The sequence below is a fragment of the Mustela nivalis genome (assembly GCF_964662115.1).
Source record: "Mustela nivalis genome assembly, chromosome: 6".
In the NCBI taxonomy this organism is placed as follows: Eukaryota; Metazoa; Chordata; class Mammalia; order Carnivora; family Mustelidae; genus Mustela; species Mustela nivalis.
In genome coordinates this window covers 70,643,037-70,670,669 of record NC_139025.1, presented here as the reverse complement: position 1 = coordinate 70,670,669, position 27,633 = coordinate 70,643,037, and positions in this window count along the sequence as shown.

Sequence of the window (27,633 nt, the reverse complement as noted above, 5' to 3'; positions counted from 1 at the left end):
TGATGAAAGTGGACATTTTTATCTTGTTCTGATCTGAGAGGAAAACATTTTAGATTTTTATCATTGAGAAGGATGTAGTAATGACTATATCATATATATTTTTTATTATGTTGAGGTATGTTTCCTACAAACCTACTTTATTGAGAGTTTTTATTATTAATGTTGCATTTTGTCAAATGTTTTTTAAGCACCTATTGAAATAATCATATGGTTTTTATCTTTCCTCTTGTTAAAGTAATGTATCATATTGATTAATTTGCAAATATTGAACCATGCTTGTGTCTTATTCAACTTGCTCATGGTAATAATTGTTTTAATGTATTGTTGAAATCAGTTTGCTAATATTTTGGATTTTTGCATTTGCATGTTTATCAGGGATTTTGGCCTTTAATTTTCATTCTTTTTTTTTTTAAGTGCTTTTATCTAATTTTGATATCAGGTTAATGCCTTATAGAATGAATGAGGAAATTTTCCTTTCCCTTCTATTGTTTGGTATAGTTTGAGGAGAATAGGTATTACTCTTTTTAAAATATTGGTAGAATTCAACTGTGAAGCCCTCTGGTCCTGAACTTTTGTTTGTTGGGAGTTTTTTGACTACCAATTCAATTTCACTAATAATTAATCTATTCAGTTTTATATTTCTTCCTGTTTCATTTTCGTACAATTGTGTTTCTAGCAGCTTATCCAGTTGTTCTAGGTTGTTGGGATTGTTGACATATAATTTTTCGTAGTAGTCACTTTTAATCCTTTCCATGGTGTTTCTCTGGTGTCATTGTTATTTTTTCTATTTCATTTCTGATTTTTTAAAAGTACTCTTTTTTTCTTAATGAGTCTAACTAAAGGTTTATCAATTTTATTTATGTTTTCAAATAATGAGTTTTTGACCTCATTTTTCCTTTCTAATTTTTTAGTCTTTATTTCTGCTGTAGTCTTTATTATTATCTTCCTTCTACTAACTTTAGGCCTTGTTTATTCTTTTCTATTTCCTTTAAGTTTAGACTATTTGGGATTTTTCTTGTTTCTTGAGATAGACCTACATCACTCTAAACTTCTCTCTTCAAACTGCTTTTGCTGCTTCCCAAAGATTTTGGACCATTATGTTTCATTCATCTCTATGTATTTTTTGATTTCCTCTTTGACTTGTTCATTGACCCTTGGTTGTATGGCATAATTTTTAGCTTCCATGTGTTTGTGTTTTTTCAGTTTTTTTTTTTTCTTGTAATTCTAATTTTATACCATTGTGGTTGGAAAAAATACTAAGTAAGATTTCAGTCTTTTTAAATTAATTGATGCTTGTTTTGTGGCCTAAAATGTGATCTAGCCTAGAGAATGTTCCACCTGCACTTCAAATGAATGTGTATTCTGATGGTTTTGGATGGAATGTTCTATATATATATCTGTTAAGTCCATTTGGTCTAATGTGTTGTTCCCAGCCACTGCTTCCTTATTTTCTGTCTGGATGCTCTATCCACTGATATAAGCAGAGTGTTAAAGTCCCTTAATATTATTGTCAACTTCTTCCTTCCTATATGTTAATACTTGCTTTCAATAGTTAGGTGATCCTATGGTTGTTGCATTGATATTTACAATTGTTATATCCTCTGGTTGGATAGATCCTTTTATCATAATGTAATACTGTTGGCTCTTGTTACTGCTTTTTTTTAAAGTCAATTTTTTGTGATGTAAGTATGATGTAAGTAGCCTCCCCCACACCCCGACTTTATTTGCATGGAATAGCTTTTTTGATCCCTTCACTTTTAATCTGTATGTGTTTTTAGGTTTGAAGTAAGTCTTCTGTAGGCTGCATGTAGATAGCTCTTGTTTTTTAACCATTCAGTCACCCTGTGTTTTTCAGTTGGCACATTTAGTCCTTCTCTTGCTCTCTTTGTCTGTGGTTTGTTGGCTTCTATTAATGTTACACTTTGACTTTATTCTGTTTGTGTGTCTTTATGATAGTTCTGATTTGTGGTTATCATGGGGTTTATATATAGCATTCTATGTGTATAGTAGTATAACTTGTAGTACTAATTTGATGGTTGCTAAAGTTTGAACACATTCCAAGAAGACATTTTTATTCCATGTTCCATATTATATGAAGTCATATGTTACATGCTTCTATTTTGTATATCCTTTGACTATATTTTGTAGATAGAATTGATTTTACTACTTTTGTGCTTAACCTCCATACTGTTTTTTTTTTTTTTACGATTTTATTTATTTATTTGACAGAGATCACAAGTAGGCGGACAGGCAGGCAGAGAGAGAGAGGGGAAGCAGGCTCCCTGTTGAGCAGGGAGCCTGATGTGAGCCCAGGACCCTGGGATCACAACCTGATCTGAAGGCAGAGGCTTTAACCCACTGAGCCACCCAGGCGCCCCTCCATACTGGGTTTTTAAGTGATTAACCTACTACCATAATTATATATTTGCCTTTACTAGTGAATACTTTTCCTTTTGTAATTTCCTTGCTTCTTGTTACAGCATTTTTTTCCATGTAAAGAATTTCCTTTAACATTTTTTAAGGTTTGTTTAGTGGTGATGAACTCTAACTTTTTTTGTTTGGCAAACTTTTCATTTCTCCTCATATTCTGAATGATAACCTTTTCAGGTAGGGTATTTTTGGTTGTAGATTATTTTCCTTTTCATCACATTGAATACATCACTTCAGTTCCTGCTAAAAAATCAGCTAATAGCCCAATGGAGTTTCCCTTTTATATAAATGTTTGCTTTTCTCTTGTTGTTTTCAAGATTCTCCTCATCTTTAATTTTTGCCATTTAATTAGGAGTCTTGGTATGGACTTCCTATGTTTATCTTTTTTTGATGGCCTCCATGTTTTATTTTTAGCTATTATTTATTCAAATAAATTATCTGCTGCCTTCTGTCTTCTCCTTCTGGGATCATTATAAGGGAAATGTTATTATACTCTATGGTGCCACAGAGATTTCTTAACCTATTCTCATTTTTTAAAATATTTTATTTATTTATTTATTTATTTGACAGAGATCACAAGTAGGCAGAGAGGCAGAGAGAGAGGAGGAAGCAGGCTCCCCATGAAGCAGAGAGCCCGATGCGGGGCTCGATCCCAGGACCCTGGATCATGACCTGAGCCGAAGGCAGATTAACTCACTGAGCCACCCAGGTGCCCCCTATTCTCATTTTTTATTGTGTTTTCTCTTTTTCTATGAGGCTTGGTTACTTTCCATTACCCTTTTTGTTTGCTGATCCATTCTTTTGCATCTTCTAGTTTACTGTTAATACCCTCGAGTTTATATTTCATTTCAGTTGTTGTATTTTTCTACTCTGATTATTTTTTATATTTTCTATCTCTTTGAAGTTCTCACTGCCTCATCTACTCTTTTGTTAAGTGCAGTGAGTATTTTTAAGTCCACTATTTTGAATTCTTTATCAGGCATGTTGCTCATTTCTATTTTGTTTTGATCTTTTTCTGTAATTTTTGTTTTGTTTTTATTGTTTTATTTGAGACATATTCCTCTGTTTCTGGGTTTTATCTAACTCTGTGTGTGTGTTTCTGTGTTTTAGGTAGGTCAGCTATGTATCCTAGTCTTAAAAGTAGTGGCCTAGTATAGAAGAGGTCCTGTGGTACCCTGTAAAGCAATCCCTTCTGGTCACCAAAGTAAGGTGCTGGTAAGTGACCTTGAAATAGGGAAGGATATGGATATATGGGGGCTGTGGATATATGGGAAATCTCTGTATCTTTATTTTATTGTAAAACTAAAACTATCTTAAAAGTAATCTTTCCAGAGGTCTGATAGTAGTGCTTTAAAGAATACTAATGCTGAGGCCCCACATGGATATGAAGACAAAAGCACTCTAGTGATCCTAGTATAAAACAAGTGTTGAAATCCCTGCATATATAGAATAAAAGTACAGTAAAAAGTATTTATTTTAAAATAAATCAGGAATTTAAAAATAGTGTATAATTTACTGGACTAAAGGAAATACATTTGTACAAAAGAAAACTATTTTCTTATCATTTTCCCCACAAATACTGCTTCTGGAACTTCTTTATTATTTTTTTTCTTGGAATTTCTGTCATGGTTCAAATCTGAAGATTTTATTTTCTTTGGTGACTTATGCTTTTAAATTTTAAGGTGGAACCTTATCTGTTCAGCTTTCAATGATTACAAATATTCTAAAGATGTCTTCTAAGCTACTGTCACAACATTAAAATTATAAATTTAACTTGTAATGATCAACTTTAAAGCAAATGACTGTCACAACTTTAGGTATTCTAGGAAAATTAAGCAAACCTTCCACAATTACTCTAGGGTATATTCCCTTCTTTAACTTCCATTGACAGTCTCTTTTGTTGGTGAAGAAATGGCCAGAACATTGATGAAGAATTATCTAACATCTGGTTAAATAATTGCTTAAGGAATGTTAATTGATGGAGTTATCAATTCAAGCAAAATTTTCATATTTCACTAGAAAGATTTATAGTTGTCCTAGTCAGAGTAACTTATTCCCAGTTAATTTATTGATCAAAGATATAGATGATATGCTAATTAAAGTATTAGATGAGACAGAACTGGCAATAATTTTTAAAGTTTTGAATAACATAGTATTTCAAGTGTGAGCAGTGGATATAAAGCTTAACAGTGATAAAGTCATAGGTTTAACCAATGAAAAGCCTCACTACAGAATTTGATTTCACTGCTGGTATGCTATAACAGGTAGTGGCAAGATATAACTCCGGTTGTAACACCTAAGAAAAGGAAAATCATAAAATGTATTTTATCAGTCCTCTGTACTTTATCCAAGTACTGATAAAATTTATATTTCCACAGACATAGGAGAGCTTTAGAAGAAAAACAAGTAAACTAAAATTCTACCAATGTATAAAATTTCCTTGGCAAATTTAGCTCACAAGGTATTATCTTCCATGGGATATTTACCTTGTCCAGAGATGGGCTGAGGATGTGGTTACCATAGGGAGGAACATTCAACCAGGGGAAATAGAAACCAGCAGAGGTTTTGATGGTTGTAAGCTGATGTGAAAGACTGAAATCTAGAGGAAACCCAAACTCCTAGGATGCTTTTTCTCTGAGGCATTTGAATGACTGGGTAACTGGGACACTGGGGGGCTGGATTAGAGAGAGTAAGAGCCCCCACAAACTCATGGTACTTTAAAAGAAAAGCCCCATCTAGAGGGCGAGGTCTGCAACAATATAGAGATGACAAAACTCCTCCTGGAGACACTTGAAACTAGAGGTAGAATGATTTTAATTAAAGCTAAACTCCAGCTTTTTATTCAATTTTAATTGAAATATAGTGGATATACAATATTATATTAATTTCTAGTGTACCACATAGTGATTTGACGTTTATATACATTACAAAATGCTTACCGTGAGAAAAGTAGTTAATATTGATTATCACACAATGTTATCAAATACTTCTTACTATTTTTCCTATGCTGTACTTCACATTTCCATGACTTACTTATTTTATAACTGGAAGTTTATATCTCTTGATACCTTTCACCTATGTCACCCATCCCTATAGCCCCATTCCCTCTGGCAATCAGTGGTTTGTCCTCTGAATTTAAGAGTCTTTTCCTGTTTTGTTTGTTCATTTCTTTTTTTCAGATTCCACATCTGAGTGAAATTATATAAAATTTATCTTTGTCTGTCTGACATTACACTTAGAATGCTACCCTCTATGTATGTCTGTGTTGCTGCAAATGGAATGATTTCATTCTTATTTATGGCTGAGAAATATTCGTGTGTGTGTGTGTGTATGTGTGTTTAAAATGTGTATATATTCACAATATATTATCTACCCATGAATGAACACTTAGATTGCCTCCATATCTTGCTAATAATCTTCAGTGAATGTAGGTGTGTATATATCTTTTCAAATTAATGTTTTGTTTTCTTCAGATGAATACCCAGCAGTGGAATTGTTGGAGTATGGTATTTCTATTTTTAATTTTTTGAGGAACTTCCATATCTTTTTCCATATTGGCTGTACCAACTTACATTCCCAAGAAGAGCGCACAAGAATTCCTTTTTCTCCACAACCTTGCTAACATTATTATTTCTTGTCCTTTTGATACCAGTTATTCTGACTCAGGTGATACTTCATTATGGTTTTGATTTGCATCCCTCTGATGATTAGTAATGTTGAGCATTTTTTTAAAAACATTTTTTATTTGACAGAGATCACAAGTAGGCAGAGAGGCAGAGAGAGAGGGGGGAAGGCAAGCAGGCTCTCCACTGAGCAGAGAGTCTGATGCAGGGCTTGATCCTAGGACCCTGGGATCATGACGCGAGCTGAAGGCAGAGGCTTTAACCCACTGAGCCACCCAGGTGCCCCGAGCATTTTTTTTCCCCCCATGTGTCTGTTGGCTATTTGTAGGTTTCCTTTGGAATAATATCTATTCAGGTCCTCTGCCCATTTATCAGTTGGACTTTGTGTGCATATGTGTATGTGCATTGAGTTCTAAGTTTTTAGATATTTTGGATAATATCTAATAATATATCCACTCCTGAGTGGATATATCATTTGCAAATATCTTCTCTCATTCAGTAGGTTTCCTTTTTGTTTTCCAATGTTTTTTTTTACTGTGCAATATCTTTTTAGTTTGATGTTGTCCCAATTACATAGTTTTGCTTTTGTTGCCCTTGCCCAAGGAGACAGATCACAAAAATATACTTAAGACCAATATCCAGTAGTATAATTGCCTATATTTTTGCTTAGGAGTTTTAGGATTTCAGGTCTTACATTTAGGTCTAATACATTTTGAGTTTGTTTTTGTATGTGATATGAGAAAGTGGTTGAGTTTCAGGCTCTTGTACGTAGCTGCCCAGTATTCCTAATACCACTCACTAAAGAAACTGTCTTTTCCCCATGATATATTCTTGCCTCCCTTGCCATAGATCAATTCACTATGCAAGCATGGGTTTATTTCTGGGTTCTCTATCCTGTTCTATTGATCTATGTGTGTCTTTTCTAGTAGAACTGTACTGTTTTGATTACTACAGCTTTGTAGTAGAGTTTGAAATCTGGGAGTGTGATACATCCAGCTTTGTTCCTCTTTCTCAAGAGTGCTTGGCTATACAAATTTTAGGATTGTTATAGTTATGTCAATGATGCTATGTTATTTTGATAGGGATTACACAGAATTCATAGATTACTTTGGGCAGTGTGAGCATTTAACAATATCAATTCTTCCAACCCATAAGCATGGTGGTTCTCCCCCCTGCCATTTATTGTGTCATCATGAATTTCCTTTATCAAATGTCTTATAGTTTTGAAAGTAGAGAACTTTCACCCCTTTGGCTTAATTTATTCCTAGGTATTTTATTATTTTTGCTGCAATTGTAAATGAGATTGTTCCTTAATTTCTCTTTCTAATATTTTGTTATTAGTGTATAGAAATGCAATAGATTTCTGCATATTTTTTTTAATCCTACAACTTTACTGGATTTATTCTAATAGGTTTTTGGTCGAGTCTTTAGGGTTTTCTATGTATAGTATTATGTCATCTGTAAATAGTGACAGTTTTACTTCTTTCTTACCAATTTGGATGACTATTATTTCTTTTTCTTGTGTGTTCTTACGGGATTGCTGTGGCTAGGACTTCCAGGACTATGTTGAATAAGAGTGACAAGAGTGGCCAAACTTTACTTTTTCTGATCTTAGAGGAAAAGCTTTCACCTTTCACTGCTAAGTAAGCTAACTGGTGGGTTTTTCACACAAGCCTTTATTATGTTGAGGTATGTCTCCCTTTCAACCCACATTGAAAGTTTTTATCACGAATGACTGAATTTTTAACATTCTGTGCCTATTGAGAGGGTTATATGATTTTTATCTCTGATTTTGTAAATGTGATATATCATGTTGATTGATTTGCAGATGTTGAATCCTCCTTGCATCCCTAGAATAAATCCCACTTGATTATGATGAATGATCCTTTTAATGTATTAAACTGGGTTTGCTAATTTTGTGATTTTTGCATCAGTGTTCATCAGGGAAATTGGCTTTTAGTTCTCTTATTGTAGTGTTTTTGTCTGCTCTTAGTATCAGGATAATGCTGGCTTGGCGAGATGAATTTGGAAGTGTTCCTTCCTTATTTTATTTTATTTTATTGGTAATAGTTGATGATAGGTACTTTGAATGTTTGGTAGAATTTATCTGTGAAACCATTGGTTTTAGAACTTTGTTAATGGTTTTTTGATTACTAATTTCATTACTAGTAATAGGTCTGTTCATGTTTTCTACTTTCTAATTCAGTCTTGGAAGATAGAGTGTTTCTAGGAATTTATCCTTTTCTTTTAGGTTATTCACTTTTTTTGGTATAAATTGTGTCCTCTTACAATCCTTGGTATTTCTGTGGTGTCAGTTTTAACTTTCATTTCTTATTTGAGTACTCTGTCATTTTTTCTTGATTAGTCTACCTAAAGGTTCATCAAATTTATCTTTTTAAAACAAGTTTTTTGTTTCATTAATTTTTTTCTATTTTTTTTTCAGTCTTAATTTTATTTATTTTCACTCTTTTTTCTTTCCTTTCTTCTACTAACTTTAGGCTTTCTTTTTCTTGTTCCATTAGGTGTAAGATAAGATTATTTATCATGTTTTTTCTTGTTTCCTGATTAGCCCGTATTGCTATAAACTTCTCTCTTAGAACTGCTTGTGCTCTGTCCCAAAGAACTTGGAACATTGTATTACTCTCGTCATTTTGTCTCAGGGTATTTTTTGATTTTCTGTTTGATTTCTTTATTGACTCATTGGTTGTTAATAGCATGCTGCTTAGTTTCAAGTTTCTTGTAATTGATTTATTTCTAGTTTTGGAACATTGTAGTAGGAAAATATGCTTGATAAGATTTCAATCTACATAACTTTATTTATAAATTTATTGAGACTTTTTTGTGGTTTAGAATGTGATCTATTCTAGAGAATATTTCTTAGCCATAAATAAGAATGTTCTATATATACTTGAAAAGAATATGTATTTTGCTGTTTTAGGCTGGAATGTTCTGTATATCTATTAAGTAAATCTGATCTAATGTTTCCTTATTCATTTTGTGTCTGGATAATGTATTCATTGGTGAAAGTAGGGTGTTAAGTTCCCCTAATATTATTGTATTGTTGTCATCCTCTTCCTTAATATCTGTTAATATTTGCTTTGTAGTGCTTCTATTTTGGGTGCATAGATACTTACAACTATTATATTCTCATATTGGATTAACCCTTTATCATTATGTAATGCCCTTCTTTGTCTCTGGTTATAGTCTTTGTTTTAAAATGTATTTTTTCTGATATGAATATTGCTACCTCAGCTTTTCTTTTCCACTTGCTGTTATTATCTTTTTTCCCATCACTTCAGTCTGTATGTATTCTTGTAGGCAGCATGCAGATTGGTCTTATTTTATTATCTATTCATTCACACCATGTCTTTTGATTATTTAATCCATTTACATTTGAAGTAAATATTGATAGGCGTATACTTACTGCATTTTGTTAAGAGTTTTCTAGTTGTTTTTGTAGTTCTCAGTTCCCCTTCTCTCTTGTTCTCTTTCCGTGTGATCAGATAATTTTTTGTACCTATTTTAGGTTTTTGGTTTGTGGTACCAAAGTTTACATATAGCACCCCATGTGTATAGCAGTCTATTTTTTTTTTAACTTTACACAGATTTTTATTACACAGAGGTTGTCACATATTTGGATGCTTCTCTACTTTGTACACAATTATTCTTGCTCTCCACAGAAAGGCTGGCTGAGAGGTCTGGCTACAGTTGATGTGGGCACACTGGTGGGTAACATTAGCATTCAGGGTGGCTGGCTATAAGTGCCAGTTGTCACTGTTGGAGGCATGAGAGTGTGCAGAGGTGCCCCTTCTCCAGAAGAACCTCCTGTTGGAGGGAGGCACCTGCCTAGGCAAGCAGATTTGATGGGGAATGCCAGGGTGAGGTAAACAGTGCTAACAATGTAGATAAGAAGTGTCAGAACTGGTGCCTGTCGGCATTGGGCCATCTAGGCTGAAGGACAGAAAGAAAAATGGCTTCCACCTGAGTCTGTTCCCTGATAAATTTCCTACCAATCCCTGACCCTCTGTCATAAGGCCTACAATTACTCAGTAAATCTTAACCTATGGGCCAAATGCTTTTCAAACGCCTCTGTGCTGGTTCTGAGGAAGTAAGGAAGTTCTTATCTGTAGATAAGAACAGAATCTCTATTTCCTATAGGACTCAGGCTCTCCTGGAAGTAAGCCTGATTTTTTAGTTTTTTCTTTATTGAAGCATAGTTGACACATAGTTACATTGACTTCAGGTGTACAACAGTGATTCAACTAATTTACCCATCATTACTATGTTTACCACAAGTGTTGCTACCATCTGTTACCATACAACACTATTACAACCTGATTGACTGTATTACCTGTGCTGTACATTTCATACCCATGACTTACTTATTCCATAACAGGAAGCCTTTACCTCTTACTCCCCTTCACCTACTTTGCCCAATTCCCCTCCAACCCTGCACTCTGGTGACCACCAGTTACTTCTTTGGATTTATGGATCTGTTTCCACTTTGTTTGTTCATTCTTTTTTTTAAAGATTCTACATAAAGCTCCAATAATATCCGTTTATCATTGTCTGACTTATTTCACTTAGCATCATACCCTTTAGGTCCATCCATGTTAGCACAAGTGGCAATATTTCATTTTTTATGGCTGATCAATATTTTGTCACACACACACATATCCCACATCCTCTGTCCATTCATCTATTGATGGATACTTAGGGTTGCTTCCATATCATGGCTATTGTAAATAATGCTACAGTAAACATAGGGGTGGATATATCTTTTCAAATTAGTGGGTTTTTTTGGGGGGGAGGGGTAAATACCCAGTGGAGGAATTACTAGATTGTCTAGCATTTTTAATTTTTTGAGTAATTTCTATACTGTTCTCCACAGTGGCTGTACCAATTTACATTCTCACTAACAGTGAGTAAGGGTTCCTCTTTCTCTATATTTTTGCCAACACTTGTTTTCTCTTAATTTTTGATACTAGCCATTCTGACTTGTGTGAAGTGGTATCTCATTGTAGTATTGATTTGCATTTCTCTGACAATTAGCAATATTGAGCATGTGTCTACTGACCACCTGTATGTCTTCTTTGGAAAAAATGTCTAGTCAGGTCTTCTGCTCACTTTTTAATTTTTAAGTATTGGATACAGTCTTTGTACATTTTGGATATTAACCCTTTATTGGTTATATCATTTGCAACTATCCTCTCCCACTCAGTAGGTTGCCTTATTGTTTTATTGTTGGGTTCCTTTGCTGTGAAAAAGCTCTTTATTTTGATGTAGTCCCAATAATTTATTTTCGTTCTTGTTTTCCTGGCCTGAGGAAAGCTATCCATAAAAATGTTACTAAAGATGGTATCTAAGAGATCACTACCTATGTTTTCTTTTAGGAGTGTTCTGGTTTCAAGTTTCAAATTTAGGTCTTTGTTTTCAGTTTATTTTTCTGTATAGTATAAGTGGTTCAGTCTCACTCTTTTGCAGGTAGCTGTCCAGTTTTTCCAAAACCATTTATTAAAGACTGTCTTTTCCCCATTGTATATTCTTGGCTCTTTTGTCACAGATTAATCGACCATATAGGTATGGGTTTATTTCTGGGCTATCCCGTTCCATTAATCTGTGGATATGTTTTTGTGCAAGTACCATACTGTTTTGATAATTATAACTTTGTAGTGGATCCTGAAATCTGGGATTGTGATATGTCCAGCTTTGCTGTTATTTCTCAGAGTGTTTTGGTTATTAAGGGTTCTTTGTATTTCCATAGATACTTCAGGATTATTTGTTCTAGTTCTATGAAAAATGTTATTGGTATTTTGATAGAGATTATAGTGAATCTTTAGATAGCCTTGGGTAGTCTGAACATTTTAACAATATTCTTCTGTCCATGATTTGTGTTGTCTTCAATTTCTTTCACCAATGTTATAAAAAATTTCAGAGTATAGGTTTTTCACCTCTGTGGTTAAGTTTATTTCTGGGTATTTTATTCTTGATGCAATTGAAAATGGAGTTGTTTTTCTAATCCTCTTTCTGCTACTTCATTGTTAGTGTAGAAATGCAGCAGATTTCTGTATGTTATTTTGTATTCCGTAAATTTACTGAATTCTTTATTACTTTAAATAGTTTTTCAGGGGTGTTTTCAGGGTTTTCTATATATGGAATCATGTTGTCTGCAAATAGTGAAAATTTTATTTCTTCCTTACCAATTTATTACTCTTTTTCATGTTAGTGTTGTGGTTAGGTCTTCCAGTACTGTGTTGAATAAAAGTGGAAAGAGTGGACATCCTTTTCTTGTTTTTGGCCTTAAAGGAAACGCTCTTAGTTTTTGACCACTGAGTATGATGTGAATTTTTCATATATGGCCTTAATTATATTGAGGTGTGTTCCCTTTGAACATACTTTGTTGAGAGTTTTTATCACGAAGCTTTTGAATTTTTTAAAATGCTTTTTCTGCATCTATTCAGATGATCATGTGATTTTTATTCTTCATTTCTTAATGTGATGTATCATATTGAGTGATTTGCAGATATTGTCCCATCCTTTTTTCCTGGAATAAATATTCAGCAGTCTGTATTAACTTGGCAGTTGCTGAAGTTTGAACATATTATAAAATAACTTTTTTACCCACCCTATAGTTGTATTTTACATCTTTTATTTATAGTTTTTCCTAGTTATGGACTTTTTCACTTTATGCAACTCCCTTTAACGCTTCTTATAAGGTCATTTTAGTGGTGATGACCTCTCTTAATTTTTCTTTGGGAAACTCTTTTTACCTGGCAAAGTTATCTTTCAGAATAGAAGGAGAGGTAGAGTATTCTTGGGGTAGGAATTTTTCTGTCAGCATTTTGAATATGGTCTATAAAATGTCTGCTGAAAAATTAGATGGACTCCTGGGGTTTCTCTTGTATGTAACTTTTGCTTCTCTCGTTGCTTTTAAAATTCTTTCATCTTTAACTTTTGACATTTTAGTTATTATGTGTCTTTGGTGTGGACCTCTTGGGTTCATCTTGTTTAAAAACTGGATGTCTGTTTCCTTCTCCAGGTTAAGAAAGCTATCAGCTATTTATTCAAATAAGTTTTCTAATCCCTTCTTTTTTCCTTTGATGACCCCTATAATGCAAATGTTTGCTTGCTTCATGTTGTCCAAGAGATACCTTAAACTATCTTCATTTAAAAAAATTCTTTTTCTTTTTGTTGGTCAGCTTGGTTCTTTCCATTACTCTTTCAGATCCCTGATCCATTCTTCTGAATCCTCTTATCTAGTGTATTTTTAAATTTCAGTTATTGTGTTCTTTAAATTTGGTCCTTTTTGTCTGTTTTATATCTCAAAGTTGTCATTTAGTTTTTCCATTCTTGTCTCAAGTTTAGTAAGTATTTTATGATTATTAAACACTATCAGGTGTATTGCTTATCTCTTTTATTTAGATCTTGGTCACAGATTTTATCTTCTATCATATGGAGCATATTCCTCTATCTACTTTACTTGGCTTTCTGTGTTTTTCTATGAATTAGGCAGAACTGCTCTTCTTAACTTGAATGTTCTTGTGTATGGTCATTTCCAGTGTAGACTGTGCCTGGTGAAGAGGCTGGCTGCCTGGGTCTGTGTAGTATGAACAGGGTCCCAGGGAACTCCTTGCTGAGACTGCCTTGGTGGAATGGCTAGAGCTGTCCCAGGGCTCTCTGCACTGAGGGTGCTCTTGCAGGAAAGCTGAGGTGGGTACAAGTTGGGAGGACCTGGGGCTTTCGGCCAAGAGGGTGCCCTGGGGCATTCCACACAAGTACTCCCCTGGGGATCTCCAAACAGGGTGTCCTGGCATAACAGCTAAAGCTGAAGTTGATATGAGCAGAGGTATCCCAGGGTGCTTAGCACAGGGATGCACTGGTGCAGTAATTGGGGCCAAGACAAACATGGGCTTGGGTCGTCCAGAGCACTTTGTCCTGGAGGTCCCTTAGCAAGCTATCTGAAGCCAAAGTGGTGAGCCTGGAGTGCTTTGAGTTACTCTGTGTCTGTGTCAACTTGGCATGATGGCTAGAATTATGGTGAGTGCTGACCAGGTGTGTCTAGTGTGCTGTGCTAAGAGTGCTAAGTTCATAGAGGCAGTAGGCTGGCTAGGGCGCTGGATGCTGTTCCTGTTTATGCTATCAGTGGAGGAGGAACTCTGGCAACCTGGAGTGAGTTTCAGCAGCTCCTCTGTGGCAAAGTTCTAAGGCTAGTTCCTTTATACTGTAGTTGTATTTTTAAATAATAGCTACCCCCCCCCCCCCATTCAGGGCTGATGTGGGCTACAGGTCTGGTGCTTACTGAGATGACTGGCCAGACAAAGCACCTGGAACACTGCCCTTGTGTGCACTATGAAGGTGGAGGGTAGACTAAGCCATATGCTCACCAGCCCTTTTGACCTGGGTAGAGTTTAAACAGCTCTCCTGTCATTGGGTGTACTAAGGCTGGATATTTTATTTCTTAGTCTTTTAAACCATGGCTTTTTTTTCTATGCCCTAGCATAAATGAATCTGCTTATGGTTCCTCAGTACTATTCCTCTCCACTGCAGTTTGCAGCATTGGTGATGGGTGGTGGTGGGGGGGTTCCTTTTGTTGCCAGGTCTCCTCTCTTTTGTTATTCTCTGTGTGGTCTCTCTCTCTTATGCAGAAGCAAGTTTAGTCAGCCCTCAGCCTTTCTTCAGGAGAAATTGTATAAAGATGCATAGATTTGTTATATCTGTGGAGAAGGTTAGTTCATGGTCTTCCTACATCACCATAAACCCTGATGATTTTCAAAGCTACTTGTTATTGGGCCTCTTTTTCTTGGCATAGATTCCCACTTCAGAGGTTCCCAATGTGGAGCTTGAATCCCTCATTCCTCAGGGGGACTTTTTATACTTATGATATCCCATCTACTAGTGGGTTTCCACTAGATACTTTTTAAACTGCTATTTTTTTCACTGGATCTCAGGGTTAGCAATATTGCATGTGAGGCCTCCAAGAGGTGAATCTCAGTTTCCTTTAGCACTTTGGAGCCCCTAGACATCAGGCCCCTTTGTTTTCTAAGCCAGATATTCTGAAGACTTAGCTCTCTAATATAGTCTCAGGGACTGGGTTGCCTGTGTAGGGCCTTCTCTGGGAGAAGCCCCTGTCTGGTGAGATCCCTCCCTATCACATCAGGGATGGTGTGTTTTTTTTGTTTTTGTGAGACCGTGTCTCAGCCTCTTTTATCCATTTGATGTGGCCCTTTTGTTGTGGAGATTTTTTTTTCTTTATTTTCAGTGTAACAGTATTCATTATTTTTGCACCACACCCAATGCTCCATACAATCCGTGCCCTCTATAATACCCACCACCTGGTACCTCAACCTGGTACCTCAACCTCCCACCCCCCTGTCACTTAAACCCCTCAGATTGTTTTTCAGAGTACATAGTCTCTAATGGTTCACCTCCCCTTCCAATTTCCCCCAACTCCCTTCTCCTCTCTAACTCCCCATGTCCTCCATGCTATTTGTTATGTTCCACAAATAGTTGTGGAGATTTTTTTCAGAGGAAAATGATCCGTTTGTAGCTGGAGATTTGGTGTATCTGTGGGAGGGGATGAGTTCAGAATCTTTCTATAAACCCAGCTTTGCCTAAGCTCAATTTCTTTTTACTTTTTTTTTTTTTAAAGATTTTATTTATTTGACAGACAGAGATCACAAGTAGACAGAGAGGCAGGCAGAGAGAGAGAGGGAAGCAGGCTCCCTGCTGAGCAGAGAGCCCGATGCGGGACTCGATCCCAGGACCCTGGGATCATGACCCGAACTGAAGGCAGCAACTTAACCCACTGAGCCACCCAGGCACCCCCTCCTGAGCTCAGTTTCTATTAGGATAGTTAAGATTAGCCTCTCAACTCATCTGCTCAGAACAGGAAAGGGTTTACCTTTCCTAGAAAAAGTAAACCACTTTTCTTTTTTAAAATATTTTATTTATTTATTTGTCAGGGAGCTTCAGGCAGAGGGAGAAGAAGGCTCCCCACTGAGCAAGGATTCTGGGATCATTACATGAGCTGAAGGCAGACACTTAACTGACTGAGCTACCCAGGCTTCCCAGGATCAGTTTTAGACTTTTTTTTTTTTTAAATACGTATGATGTCTACTACATAATATAAGAATTAAAAGAATTATGAAGAGGCAAGAAAGTGTATCTCATAATTTAGGAAAATATCAATAAAAGCAGATACACATATATTCTCATACTTGATTAACAAAGAAATAGGAGAAAAGATTGACAAAAAGGCAAATATTTTATAACTAAAATATTTAAGATTTTAAATGTGTTTCAACATTAGCTTGAATAAGACAAAAGACCTGATTATGGAACCCAAGGGCAGGTCAATAAAAGAAACTGAAGCACAAAGAGAAAACAACAAAACATATGGGACATAATACAGGGATACAGAAAAGTGGTTTAATAGGTTTATAACTGGAATACCAAAAAAAAAAAAAAAAAAAAAGATGAGCTTCAGCATGGCACAGAAGCAGTATTTTGAAAGGTAACTAAGATGTTTCTAAAATAGATACAAGACATGAATCCACATATTCAAGAATCACAAAAACAGAGCACCAAATACAAAGAAAACTGCTAAGCACAAGTAGTAGAAGGTGATGTGCAGTTCACACTTCATCAGCCAGAACTGGTCAAATGACCACACATCAAAGCAAGTGTTTAAGAAAGGAAAGGATGATAAAATATTGGTGACAACAATGAACCTCCATGTGCATTTTACTGTACAGCTTTAATCTCACTGAATCTGTCCCTTTCAGAATCTTTTTTATAGTCACCTATATTTGATTTGTGTGTTTAGGAATTAAATATGAATTTGGTAAATTTCAAAAAGATGAATTGTTGTAGCCTTTACTTTTCAAGAACTTGTCTTCTGCTAGGTCATTGAGGTATTCAGTCAGTCATTGCCAGTATCCTTGGACTCACCTTCTCCCCTTTCTGAATTTTCTATGGTGCTGCCATTTGGAAATAGTGAAGTAAAAGGCTATGCCAATATTGCTAGTTACTCTATATTACTTCAATTATTTGTCACCTATTAATTGTCATGCTCTGGGTTAGGTTCCAGAGACAAAGTTATTGTGAATTTTATGTTATTTGGGAGGGAAACAATTTAAAAAATAAATAAAATATATATTATTGGGTAATAAGCTTGGAAGGGAAAATGGAGGGTTGTGGTTTAAAAATGGAAGCCATGGAAACATCACTAAGAAGGTGACATCTGAAGGTAGTAGGGAGTAAACAAGAAGCTTTTTGAGGAGAAAAAAAAATTGAGGTTGCAGAGATGGCAGGTAGAAAATCCCTACAGTAGGTACATGTGTGTTTGATGTGTTCAAAAAAGAATAAATCAGCAAATGTGACAGTAGGGGAAGGAACAGGATGTGCTGGGAAACAGGGGGTATTAGAAGTGAGGTCAGAGAGACAATGCAAGCCAGGCACTGAGGGTGGGGTTGGTGAGGCTGGTGTGATATTGAAATTACTGGGTTTTTTCTCTGGGTTATATTGGAACCCATTAAAAGGTTTAATACAGGTGACATAATCTGAATTAAATTTTAACAAGATTACTCTGACTTATGTGGAAACTAGATTGAAAAGGAACCAAAACAGAAGTGGATTCAAAAGGCAGGAAACAATTGAAATAATGAACAAGAGTGGTGGTGTGGACAAAGTAGGAATAGTGGACATTGACAATGTTGATTTCCTTCAATATTTGAAGATTGTGGTAATGAATGTGCTTATAGAGATAGGTGTGGGTATGAGAGAAAGAAGGGATTGTGTAACTCTAAGGTTTTTGGCTGAATAATTAAAATGAGGAAACACCATGAGGAATAAGGAAGAGATTGGAAACTTAGTCTTGGGTTTGTTAATTCAGGTGTCTGAGAGGCAGTTGGATACAGGAGTTTGAATATGTGTGTGTGTGGTAGGGGGTGGCTTTTAAGAAATACTGAAAGCAGTTCTTCAGGTTTCATAAAAGAATGCTAATGAGTAACATGAAAACATACACTGGGAACTAGAATCAAATTCAGAATACTTGAATATTGTAAAATGATGGTGTATTAACTACTCAACTAATATAACTTAGCCACTAATATAAAGGTCAAAGGACAAAACATTAAAAATAACTACAGCTATAATAATTTGTTAATGGACACAATATCAAAAGTAAATTGTGACATTAAAAACAATCAGGGAAAGTAAAAGGCTAGTTTTTTTTTTTTAATGAGAGGGACACTAAGTTATCAATGTCAAATAGATTATTATAAGATGTTTTATATAAACCTCATGGTAACCATAAAGCAAAACCCTACAGTTGATACACAAACCATACACAAAATCATCAATTCACACAAGAAGATGCAAGAGAGGAAGAAATGAACAAGAGAATTATAAGGAAGTGACCAGAAAACAATAAGATAGCATTAATAAGGCATAACCTATCAATAATTAATTTTAAAGTAAATAGATTAAATTCTACAATCAAAAGGCAGAGTGGCTGAATGGTTAAAAGACAGGATGCAACTATATGATACCTATAAGAGACATAAAAAGATATTATATGGAAATGGAAAACAAAAGAGAGCAAGGGTGAATAATATATTTATATCAGACCCAATAGATGTTAAGTAAAAAAAAAAAAAAATCTAACAAGAGACAAAGAAGGTCACCATATCATGGTAAAGAGATTAATTTATAAGAGGATATAATAATCATAAAAATATATGCACCCAACATCAGAGCACCTAAATATATTAAGGAAATACACATAGATATAAAGGGAGAAATTGACGATTATACGATAATAGGGAACTTTAATACCCCACTTGAAATAATGGATAGATCATTCAGACAGAAAATCAATAAGGAAAATTGGACTTGAAGTAAACTTTAGACCAAATGGACCTAAGCTCTATAGAGAACATTCCATTCAACAGCAGAATACACATTCTTCTCAAGTGTACATGGTATACTCTCCAGGACAGAGCATATACTAAGTCATAAAATCTTACCAAGTGTCTTTTCTGACCACCATTATCTGAAGGAAGAAAATAGAAAATTCACAAATATGTAGAAATTAAACAAGACATTCCTGGAAACTATATCTTGACAATAGTCTCAGCAGCATTTTTTTGGATAGGACACCAAAGCCCAAGCAAAGGAAGTGAAATGAGCCAATTGGGAGTACTTCAAATTAAAAAGTTCTGTAGAACAAAAGAATCAGAAAAATGAAAAGGTAACCTATAGAAAGGGAGAAAATGTAACCTATAGAATGGGAGAAAATATCTTCAAATCATATGGTTGATAAGGAGTTGATATCCAAAATACAGAAAGAATTCATGAGCATCAATAGCAAATCAAATAACAAACCCACAGAAGACACACAAATGACCAGCAGGTTCATGAGAAGGTGCTGAACATTACTAATCATGAAGAAAATGCAAATCAAAACCCCAATGAAATACTACTTCATATCTGTTAGAATGGGTAGTATCAGGGGCGCCTGGGTGGCTCAGTGGGTTAAAGCCTCTGCCTTCAGCTCAGGTCATGATCCCAGGGTTCTGGGATCAAGCCCCGCATCGGGCTCTCTGCTCAGCGGGGAGCCTGCTTCCCTTCCTCTCTCTGCCTACCTCTCTGCCTACTTGTGATCTCTCTCTCTCTGTCAAATAAATAAATAAAATATTAAAAAAAAAAAAAGAATGGGTAGTATCAAAAAGACAAGAAGTAACAAGTGTTGGGTAAAGATGTGGGGGAAAGGGAGCCTTTATGCAAGTGTCCATTGACAGAGGAATGGATAAAGAAAATGTAATTATATGTAGACACAGACACACATACAGATAGATATGATAAACATAATGGAAAGCCATTGGCCATAAAGAAGGAAATTGTGCTATTTGCAACAACATAGATGGACCTTAGGGCATTATGAATGCCCTCAATGAAATAAGTCATAGAAAGACATATCTTTTTGTTGTTGGAAACAATGGAGTATATAATACAGTACTATCAACTATACTCACCATGTTTTACATTAGATTCTCAGGCCTTACTCATTTTATAGTTGCAAGTTTGTACACTTTTACCAATCTCTCCCTTTTTCTCCTACCTCCCCACTCCCTGGAAATAAGTTTTCTACTCTATTTCTCTGAATTTGACTTTTTTGGTTTTAGATTCCACATATAAGTGAGGCCATAAGGTATATTACTCATAGAAATAGAATGGTGGTTGCCAGGGGTTGGAGGAAATAGGAGATGTTAATCAAAGGGTATTAACTTAAGTTATAAGTTCTGGGGAACTTATATGGCATGATATTCATAGTCACAGTACTGTATTATATACCCAGTTGCTGGGAGAGTAGATTTTCAGTATACTCACCACACATACAATTAGGTAAGGTGTTAAACTTATTGAGGGAATCCTTTTTACAATATATACATATATGAAATCATCACATCGTATACCTTAAACTTATAATTGAAATAGAACACTATATATCTCAATAAAGAGGGGTGGGAGGGAGGAAGCAGATTAGAGAAAAGGAATTAAAAAGAGAGTATGTTGTGAAGAAAGTGCTTCAAATAAAAGGGAGTAGTCAACTCTGGCATAGGTTGCTGATAATGCAGGTAGAATAAGGACTAAAAATTAATCAGTACCTTTAACCACCTGGATGCCATTGGCCATCACAAGAAGGACAGCCATCATGGATGTGCTGCTTATGCATTGTTCAAAGGTGCCATCTGATAAGTTGAGTGGTTGTAAAATACTCCTGTGCTGTGCTCCATCCACATGGAGGGCACAGATATTTACAATTCATGATCCAGAGGGGCACATTTTCTAATTTGTATAGACCTAGTGTTTGCTAGCTGAGACCCTATTGACAAAATCAGTGTCTGGGCCACTTCCTTTTTGGAGCAGATTCCTTTGGAGAGAAGGAAAGGCGAGGAGCTGGAGACACCGAATACCTTCACAGTAGCCAATAAACTGGAAGAAAAAGGAGTTGATACCTTGAGGGAAATGGGGAATCAAAAAATTTTATTTTTACTATTTTGAAAATGGGAGCTTTACCATTTTGTCAAAAGACTGATAGGGAAGATTCAGTACAGAGGGATTCTGTGTGCTTTCTTCATACTGGTGGATTTAAAAAAAAAAAAAAAAGGTTAAACTTCTCTTGGGCTATATACTTGTTTACTTGTTGTTCACTGCTTATAAGTAGAAAATGCCCAGCACAAAGGAGGCAGTTACTACTTGTTGAATATTAATCAGATTTTGAACCCACAGCCTCTGATTTCCTATCCTGAACCTTCAAGGGCTGGGCAGTACTTCTTCATCATGCAGATCTAGGTACTTAGCAGCAATTTATTTGGACTGCTTTTGTAGGATGCATTTATTCACAAGACCTATAATCTCCCTGCATGTTTTCCCATATCTGTATGTGACTTAAGTCGTGCCAAACCTCGTGCTAAGTATTCAGTATAATCAAGACTTGGTACATTCAAAAGCCACTTGATTATGTGAGTTGGATTAACATTTATCATACTGCCAAATAATTCATTCAATAAATTTAAATTTAAAATTTGTTTTAAATGCTGAGTTTTACTGATTATAAGATAATATATGCTTGTGATGGAAAATGTAGAAAATGCAGAAAAGTAGAAGAAAAACAGTTTACCCAATCCCAGTATCAACAGATAATTGCTTTTGATCAATTAGGTACATTTTCTCCTGTCCCATAATATAAGTGCATGGTTCTGGAAGTCCTTGCACTAATTGTAATAACAATTAAATTGCTTATGCACATACTAGATGCATTATCTCATTTAAACTTCACAACCAACCTGTGAAGAAGGCATTAGCAATGTAGCATTTTACAAATGAGGCTCCGAGATTGAGCCATTTTCCCAAGGCTGTAAGTGCAGCCATATTAAAGCCCTTTAATTCACCCCTCTGATTTCAAGTGCTATTAAATCTAATTTTCTCTCAGATTGGTAAGGGTCCATTCTGCTTTTAAGTGTCTGTCATGTACCCTTTAACAATTAAACATTCTTCTTGAAAGCCTTCATTGATTGAGTCCCCTTGAAGACTCTGGGACTTCTTTGCTCCTGCTCTCTGATCTAAGCAGCCTGCTTTGTAAACATAAAGTTATTTCATGAGCCTGTTCTTTTTAAAAATCCTCAAGCTCCAAAAAAAAAAAAAAAAAAAGGTTTATTTGATTTTTTTGTTGTTGTTACTTTCACAGAATCTAGTAAAAATTCTTGATACAATGGAGGTGATGAATAAAAATGCCAACTGGTAAGTCCTTCCATATCTGTAGCCTAATCTTTATCCTACATTTTGGGTTTGTTTACTCTGTCTGGTATTGGGGGTCAGCAGGGGGTGAGATGAGAGAATAGTTGAGGACCTTCTTTTCTGTTTAATAACCTCTTCTAAGGTTTTCTTGGGGGAAAAGAAACAGCATTCTGATGGCAGAAGGCAGAGGTAGAAGACTGATGTGAGACAGGGTTTAGGTATTTACTGCACTGTGTGGATAATGACAGTGGTCAGTTCTTAACAGGAATAGTGGTTCCCACATGGGAGCATTGTTAAGCTTATTTGCTATAAGTGATCCCTGCTGTGTTAAAGGGGGAAATAAATATCCTAGTTTTATTTTATTTTTGCTACAGAAGAGAGAATAATTTCTTGAGATACCTAACTTTTTTAGCGGCCTGCCAAAGTTACTATTACCATCATTTGTTACAGTGACTTTAAAAAACAAAACAAAAAATTCTTTAATTCACTGTGTCTGTTTCAGAACCTATTTTAACATTCAGTCATGCCTCTTTGCTGATCTTTTGACTGCTGCTGTGTTGGCATTAGCTTTGCTATTTATGATTCTGCATACTTATTATGACTCTCACATGTTCTTTATTTCAGTACAAAAATATATATTTAACCTGTCTTAAAAAACTTTCTTAAAACCAATCCTTCTGTAGTTGTTTCTGCCTATGTCTTAAATCTTGATGACCAAATCCAGAATTGTAGAAGGGAATTCCCTTCTATTCCATGGAAATGAAATATTCTTTATTCCTTTTCAGGTTTGCAGGAGGAAAATAATCAATTTGGGGGAAATATTTATCTGTAGTTCATGAAAGGGACCACTTTTTATTTCAACTTCATGTGAGAATGCTAGAGCACATTCCTGTCCCATTTTGTATATACTTTGGCCACCTCTAGTCATGATTATGTGAGAGATTCTACATATTTGTCTTCTTAAGGATAAAGGCTAGAGTTCAAAGTTGGGCTCTACAGCTACTAGCTTGGACTTCTTTTGTAAAGAGAATGGAAAAAAAACACAAGTTCATGTTTTGTGCTTTCTTGGATTTCATATAGAGCCCTTTTCTTTTCCCCCAGAGAAAGTAGACCAAGCCATCAACATTGTAGCCTCTGCCTTGGTCCACTTTCTCTACCTCAACCTTTTATTCTCAAGAAAAATTATTAGATATTATATTAAGTTCTACCCTCTCCTGTCATGCTTGTCACCCCTAAAATGTGATATAGATTCTTATTTCACATGATTTTATGAGCCCAGATATATGTCAGGCCACTAGTTCTCAGCCAGATTTATTTCTTTCCTCACAAAGGGAACTTGGTAATGGCTAGAAGCATTTTTGATTGCCATGACTGAGGTGGTAGAAAGTACTACATCATGGCAGAAGACAGGGATGCTACTCAATATCCAACATTACACTGGAGAGTCCCCATAACAAAGAACTGTCTGGTCTAAAATGCCCAGTTTGAGATATCCTCCTGCACAGGGCCCTGAATATAGAAGTTGTAAAAAGCATGACATTTAAGGTAAAAACATCTTATAGGTGCCATAGCATAAAACAAGACTGGTTAGGGTACAATGGGTATAAAATGAGTTATACTAGGGCTGGAGTGGGTAGGCATGTCAAATTTTTTGACAAGATAAAGCTTTCAAACTTGAAAAATGGGAACTTCTCTTGTTATGTAGGAATGCAGTGAAGTATAAGTAGTCAAGAAGTGAATGAAGCAAAATCTGGAGTGCAAACCAACATATCAAATTTAAAGAATACTATCAGGTAAAAATATGGGATGAGCACCTATCAAAAATCCTATATGGAGAGCTTCACACAAAATTCTAATCACTGGTCTTTTTTTTTTCCTAGAAAAATACTTAGAAGCAATGTGAGGAGAGATATCTGAATTCCATATTTGGACACTAGAACCAGGCAGGCAATTAGGAAACTGTTTTACCAAACTGGTAAGAAATGATGGGGCTTAAAGGAAATTGTCTTGGACTGTGAGCTAATGGGATTCCCTGGTGACCATTCAAGAATATGGCAATTGGGGGTGCCTGGGTGGCTCAGTGGGTTAAGCCTCTGCCTTCGGCTGGGGTTGTGATCTCAGGGTCATGGGATCGAGTCCCACATCGGGCTCTCTGCTCAGTGGGGAGCCTGCTTCCCTCTGTTTCTCTCTGCCTATTTGTGATCCTCTCTGTCAAATAAATAAATAAAATCTAAAAAAAAAAAAAAAAAGAATATGACAATTGTCTTTTTTTTCCCCTTCACAGACTATGCGGGTGGCATGTGAGGTCGGTCATTACAGGTTAAATTAACTAGATCATTTTCCTTTGGGTCACAGAAACATTTACTAGAAGAAGATTGTAAAGCGAGTCATGTAAGATTGTTCTTTGCCTATCATATTCTAGGTGTACTTCCTAGTTTCTGGCAAATAGGTTAAGTGAATAATGGTATCATTCAACAAGGAAGTGAACATAAGCAAGGAGCAGATTTTTGAGGTGTGGTAACATGTTCACTAGGATTTCTGTGGAAGGTTTAGGAAGAGAGACTCTTTACCATTTAGGAACAGATTGTCAATGATAGTTTCAGTAAGAATAGTGGAAAACTCTAGGATCCAGAAGATTCAGAATTGCTATGGAGAAGCCTGGCAAACAACAAGAAAGGAGCTGTGTCAAGGAATTTAACAGAAAGCTATCTTTTAGCCACTGTTGACTTCAGGGAAGTGGATTTTGGGTGGGATGGATTATCACCCTTTTTTTTATACATGTCTATTTAAATTTTCACAATGAGTATGTATTATTATAAAACACAGTCTTATTTTACTAGAGTATAATTTACATACAATAAAATATACTCTAACTGAATAGATTAATGCTCTTTAATGAATATTTTCACCTGTGTAATCTCACTGTAATCAAAATATAAAATATTCCGCCATCCTAGAAAATTTGTGAGCCATTGCAATCAAGACTGCAGCATCAACTTCTTTTTTTTTTTTTTTTTCAGCATCAACTTCTGCCTGAGTTTACAGCTTGCTGACCTGCCTACAGTTTTCACCAGCCGGCTCCCATACTGTGGGAGCCAATTCTTAAAAAACAAAAACTCTTTAGATGAGTTTGTCTTTTCAACCTTGTTATTAGTTACATAAAAAGATGGTTATGCTTGATGAATTAACACTTTCATCATTAAGAAATGTTCCTCCTCTTAAAATATTTTTTGTTCTGAATTCTAATTAATTTATTAATATGGCCACTCTGAACTTTTTAGTTTGTATGCCATATCTTTTTTTTTTTTTTTTTTTTTAAATCTAACAATCTCTGCAGGGCAGTCCTAAATGATGGCTTAAAAAGATTCACAGACCTGTACCCCTGGGGATAAAAATGTATGTTTATAAAAAATAAAAAATTAAAAAAAAAAGATTCCTAAACTTACCTCCTTCCATAGATAACAATGAATCTATACCTACATATAGAACAACTACTAAACACCCACCCTCACCATGATGACATACAGTAGGGAGGGATATCATCAAGGAGCCTATGCACAGACTTGCCCACCCCAAGGCACAGTAAAAATCTGTAACAATAGTGGTTTAAAGGACAACTAGACAGAGGAAGATGGTGGAATAGGAGAATCCTGAGCTCAGGTCCTCTAGCAGCCACATCAAGATCACAGCTACATCTGTGAGACTAAGTCTGAAATGACCTGAAGACAGGGAGAACAGACCTTTCAGAGGCATTTATAGAGAACAGGTCATAGCTTAAAGGGTAAGAAGGGCAGAGACATAGTTGGGAACCAAATCTCTGGATGGGACTGATTGCAAATGGGAGGGACATTACAAGTTGAGAAGAGTAAGAAGATCAGACCACACACTAGGCACTGGGGACCTGCACTGGGAAGACCAGTTCCTATCACATTTGGCTTTGGAAACCAGCAGAACTAAATGGGAGAGCTGGAGGGTGAAATGAAACTCAGTTCCTACACTTAAATATCCAGTGTACTAAATAATTCAACCTGAGATCAAGCACAGAAAGCAGAGTCTGAAAAGTTCCCGGGGTATACATGAAAGAGATTTATGGAATACTCTTAGAATGCAAGCAGGAGTGGCAAAGATCTGCAGGAGATTCCTCTGGAAACAAAAGTGCAAGGTAGAGCCATTTCCCTTCCTCTCTCCAGGCCTATATAGCCATATACTTGTGGGAACCAGTGCCAACACTTTCCACCTACCTTGCAGGCACCACAGTTGCTACCCTGACTTTCCCTTGTGGACCTGGGTTTCTAACCTGCCTGCCTCCACAGGCATCCCTCCAAAGTGGCTCCTGCTCCACCACAGCTGGTAGGCAGCCCAGGCTTGGACCAGTGCCACTCCAAAGCAACTCTTGCCCTGGGGAAAGGGGCAAATAAGTCCCCACATCAGTGCACCTGCAGCCTGCCCTCTTAGCTGGTTATGCAGGGAGCAAGCCCACACTTTTGTATGCTTGCAGCTGTGGCAGAAAGGCTAATTGCAGACAGCTAGACTGAGCCAGCACACCAAAGAGCTTGTGGCTGCCACCAGCCTCTTAACAGTATGGGGAACAAACCCCTGCCCAGTGTACCCAAGGAAGGAAAGGGGTCATTGTAGCCAGCTGGGCTTGATGAAATAGGGGCTCTGACACAACAGGAAGGTGCACACAGCTCACAGCATAAGGGACACTTCTGGTATGTGACCAGGGAGATTTCATTATAGGGCACCACAAGATCTTTTCTATACAAGGTCACTTCTTTGCAGATAGGCCATATTGCTGACCTACATAATACATAGAAACAGAGACAAAATGAGTAGACAGAGGAATATATCCCAGATGAAAGAATAAGACATAATTACACAAAAGCTAAAAGAAATTGAAGTGAGCAATATGCCTCATAAAGAATTCAAAGTAATCATCATAAAGATATTCACCAGCCCTGAGAGCAAAAATGGATGAACTCAGTCTGAACTTTAACAAAGGGATACAAAATATAAAAAAGAACCAGTCAAAGCTGAAGAATTCAATAACTAAAATAAAATATCCAGGGTACCTGGGTGGCTCAGTCAGTTGAGCATCTGCCTCTGCCTCAGGTCATGATCCCACAGTCCTGGGATCAGGTTCCCTGCTCAGTGGGGAGTCTGCCTCTACTCCTTCATCTGCCTCTCTCCCAACTCAGGTGAGCACTCTCTCTCTCTCTCTGTGTCAAATAAATATTTTAAAAATGAAATAAAATTTAAAAACCCACTAGAGAATCAA